Raw genomic sequence first — 4,930 nt, 5'->3', positions numbered from 1 at the left:
CTGAGAACTATAAAACACTGTTAAAAGAAATCATGAAAGACCGAAGTAGAGGACACCATGCACATTGATTGGATGATTCAACGTAGTAAGATGTTCATTCTCACCACATTGATCCAGGTTTAATGCAACGCCATCAAAATCCTAGCAGAATTTTTTTGTAGAGGTAGAAAAGCTGACTCTAAAACTTGTACACAAGGACAAAAGAACGAGAATAACTAAAACAACTTTGAAAAAGAAGAATAAAGTTGGAGGATTTTAAGATTTGTCTACTGTGAAGCTACAATGATCAAGACAGTGTGATATTAGCAAGGGGATAACGTAAGACCAACGTAACAGAATAGAACTTCTCCTACAGGCAAAGGGAAAACATTTTTGCCAGAGAAAAGATATTAGAGAAAGAAGTATCATTAATATATACTGGCAAACTGCATATAGAAGAGAGTAAACTAGAAAGACTTGGGGAAAGAAGGCTGATTTAAATATATATTTATATTAGAGGCAAAAAGGTCTAGTGCCAAAGGGAATACAAAGGAACTGCAAAAGAAGTTTTGAAGCAAAAAATTAATTAAAAAAAAATCAAATCTTGAAAAGGGAAGGATCAAAGATGATTTCAAATGTTTGAGACTGGGCGCCTGGGAGAACGGTGATATCACGATCGAAATCATGATGTTGGAAATGCAAACACTGTATTAGTACAGAGCAATCAGACCTGCAGCTAACACTAATTGTGGTGATTGTTACATTTTCAATGGACCAGGCATTGTGCTGAACGCACTTTGATAGAAAGTTTCTTTTTCCGTAGTGTTCATTTCTACCTCCTAGCGTTCCCAGAGATAAAACAAAATGCTGTTCTTACATGTAGGTAAGAGGTGAAACCTTCAAAATACGCTCAGTATTCAGAGAAACCACATCATCAGTCAATCTACATTCGAGGTAAATAACTGCATTTTCCTCTGATAACACGGTTTCTTTTTGTTGGTTTTTTTTTTTTTTTTTTTTTGCCTGAGTCATTTGGCATTATGTTATTAATCCTTTCCTTTAATTTTGCCTGTGCTGGTAAAAGCAAATCATTGAGATTTTCCTTTCCCCGAGGACAAGGACACTTAAAATAGTGTGGTCTGGCTGGGTATGTGTAGTCTATGCTGCCATCTAGTGGCCATATGGGTACTATTGCACGTTGGCGAAGATGGCTCAACTTTAGCACCACCCACTTTCCTCTAGAGCTGAGCATGATTCTTCAGTTCCCACTCCGATCTCAGCTCATTCTGTATCTCGGAAATGAAGTAGGAGGAGAATAAAAGAGTGGTGAAAAGGAAAGAAGCTTTACTGGGGCCTGGTAATTCTGGGAAACGGAAGAGAAAACACCATTTCTGAATGAGAGCAAAGAATTGGGGGGAGCAAGTGCCCCCTACTGGCTGCTCTTGGCATGGCCAGGTTATATTCTATTTCCAAGGAATCGAAGAAAAATAAATAAGAAAACAAATGCAAATGAATTGTGTATAATCTCTCCAATCTTAGTTTCTCCGTATATTAAAAAGAGGAGGGGGTAGTCTAAACAATCTCCAAAGTTTTTTCCATATCAACATTCTACAACTCTCTGATTTTCACCTCAGGATAGTTTGCATACATGACATGACGCAGATACATCAGGAAATTTCTGGAGGCGTGGACTTTATTGTTGTTTTGTCAGATGTTCTTGATCCAGTCCAAATAAGACTTTCACTTCACTTTCCTTTTCCCTCTTTGTAGGCAAAGTAATCTGTGACCCATGATGGATATATTGAGGACACAACCAGCCTATCTGAATTTTCTTTTTTGGCTCCCTGTCAAAGGGATAGAAGCTGGCTGACATCATCAGGGTGAAAGAAGAATGAACAAGAGGCAATTTATTCAAGGGGGACTTAAACCATTACACAATTCTCCAGTGACCCTGTGATTCATTTTGTTTCCTTGTAGTTGCCACTCTCTAATTTTGACAGATGTGGTTTTCTGCTTTTCCCTTAAGAAGCTTACTGGGCTTGCACAGAGAGTACTACCGGGATAAGGTTAAGGAGCCGATTCAGCATCAACAGAGACAGATGCCTTATTGTAATTGAACTGAAACCCTAAGACCTTCCACAGGCCAACTCTTTGCAGCCTAGGCCTTTGCCTTATTTTTATGCAAACAATTTCCCACTTTAAATTCTTAGCTGACAAAATATAAACTACTTTTATTCCTCCCTCAACGTTACTATTGATATGGGTAGTCAGTCTAGCAAGATTATCCAGTAAAGTGGTCAGAAGGATTCGCACCGTTGATTCACCCCTTCAGTGTGTGGAGAGGGGCACCCTGACTATGATTTCAGTGGTAGTGGAAGGCATGCAATCTGCCAAGTGTGTCTAAAGAACTTGTGCTCCGAAATAGCTCCACCGCTGCCTGAAAAGTGGACCACTTCTGCTTTAGTGCCTCAATCCTTCAGGTCAAAATACTGCTTCAAAATCCCCTTTTAGGGGTGCCTGGGTAGCGCAGTCGTTAAGCATCTGCCTTCGGCTCAGGGCGTGATCCCGGAGTTCTGGGATCGAGCCCCACATTGGGCTTCACTGGGAGCCTGCTTCTTCCTCTCCCACTCCCCCTGCTTGTATTCCTTCTCTCTCTCTGGCTGTCTCTATCTCTGTCAAATAAATAAATAAAATCTTCTAAAAAAAAAATCCCCTTTTAGGGGCGCCTGGGTAGCGCAGTCGTTAAGCATCTACCTTCGGCTCAGGGCGTGATCCCGGAGTTGTGGGATCGAGCCCCACATGGGGCTTCGCTGGGAGCCTGCTTCTTCCTCTCCCACTCTCCCTGCTTGTGTTCCCTCTCTCGCTAGCTGTCTCTCTGTCAAGTAAATAAATAAAATCTTTTTTAAAAAATCCCCTTTTAATGTCTTGTTTGTTTTTTTATCGGCTACCACTATTATGCTGTGAATTTAAAAGTTCAGCAGTCATCAAAAGTAGTCTCAAGATGATCGGACATAGCATTGTGATAGGGAGATGTGTAAAGCCCAGATTTACGTACAAATCAGAACTTCCCGATGGGCGCTCTAGAGGAGCACTTTTTTGAGGAGTATTAGTAAGTACTGCAGATTTTTTTAAAAAGAAGACCTGAGGTCAATCGTGTTTAGGAAACACAGAATTCAGCAGAACTAAACAAGTTTTTTTTACTAAGGCTTTCGATGTGTTAATAATCATTCAACAAATATTTATTAAACGTGGACTATTTGCCAAAAATGGTTATGTGTTTGGAATACTCCAAGGAACAAGAGAAACAAAGACTGCTCTCTTGCATGGCTTACATTCTCGCAGGGTTAGACAGAAAATGAACAATAAACATAATAAGTATACTGTAGAAAACATGCTAAGGGCCATATAAGGTAGATTACAGCACAGGTTGTTGGAGGAAAGGGAGCATACTGCATTTTTTTTAAGAGTGGTCAGGATATGTTCCATTGAGTAAATGACATTTGAGCAAAGATTTAAGCTGGTTCAAGGAGTTACTCATATAGATACCTGGATAGAGAGTGTGTCAGTTAAGGGTAAGAACTGGTTTCCATCTTAGTTTCCCGGGGTGGAAACATGCTTGGTAATGTTCAAGGAACAACAAAGAGGCCAGTGTTTCCGGAACAGCTGGTGGGAGTGGAAGGAACAGTAGGAGAAGTCAGAGAGGCAAAGAGGAGGAGGGATTTGCAGATTATGTAGGGCTTTCCTAGCCATTGGAAAGACTCTGTAAATTGAGAAAAAGGAGAAGCCATTGCAGGGTTTGGGAGAGAGGAGTGACTTGACCTGATCTTTATTTTTAAAGAATCACTGGTTGCTGTGAATCGAATGAAACAGGGCAAGGGAAGAAGCAAGAAGACTAGTTATGGCAGGACTGCAATAATTCAAGCAAGATGGTGACTGAAGACCAGGGAAGGAACTGGGGCGCTGGTGAGAAGCACTCGGATTCTGGATGCATTTTCAAGGTGGATTGGACATGGAGTGTGAGAAAGAGGAGTCGAGAAAGGACAGTACTGTTCTCAGTTGAGATAGAGAGAGTCGTAGGTGAATTGGAGAGAAATATTAACAAGCTTACTTTTGGACATGTTGAACGTAAGATACTTATCAGACATCCAGGTGGAAATATTAAGCAGGCAGCTGGATGTGTGTCTTTGTCCATCTGAGGTGCTGTAACGCAACATCGACGGGGTGCCTTATAAACGACAGAAGCTTGTTTCTCACCGTTCTCGAAGCTGAAAGTCCAAGATCAGGCTGCCAGCCTGGTCAGATGAAGGCCCTCTTTTGGGTTGCAGATTTTTCATTGTATCCTCACTCATGTGGTGGGTGAGGGATCTCTCTGGGGTCCCTTTTATAAGGACACTAATCCCATTTTTTGTGAGGGCTGCATTCTCATGACCTAATTACCTCCCAAAGGACCCACCTACTAAAACTATCACCTTTGGGGGTTAGGATTTTAACATATGAATTTGGGGGACACAAACACTGAGACCATAGCCGTATGAGAGGGAACTTCCAAACTCAGCACACAACACTTTTTCACAAAATATCCCCAGCGTAGCCGTGCGCTGCTTTGGGAAATGTTGGTGTAGATAATGGTACTAAGTGAAGAGAATCGACCTAGGTAGCACAGAGTGCTGGGCTCAGGCGTCAGGCCCCGGATCTCAGGAGAGCACCGAGGTGCAAACCAAACTGTGACCACAAGGCAGTCCTCCAGCAGCCACAGTGACAGTAGTCTAAGACCAACAACTCTTCGTACATGTCTTCTATTGACTGGCTCTTTGCAGAAGAGGAAAGCTTACTGGCCCAGAAATACAAGAGGAAAGTGCTCACTCAGACTACGGTGAACGTGAAAGGAAACCTCCTTTAGAACGGAATCCCGAGGCCAGCAGGGGGAGCTCTCACGCCCCACCACTGCTTG

Source organism: Ursus maritimus, unplaced genomic scaffold (genome assembly GCF_017311325.1).
Source record: "Ursus maritimus isolate PB19 unplaced genomic scaffold, ASM1731132v1 scaffold_4, whole genome shotgun sequence".
Lineage (NCBI taxonomy): Eukaryota > Metazoa > Chordata > Mammalia > Carnivora > Ursidae > Ursus > Ursus maritimus.
This window is presented reverse-complemented; position numbering follows the sequence as displayed.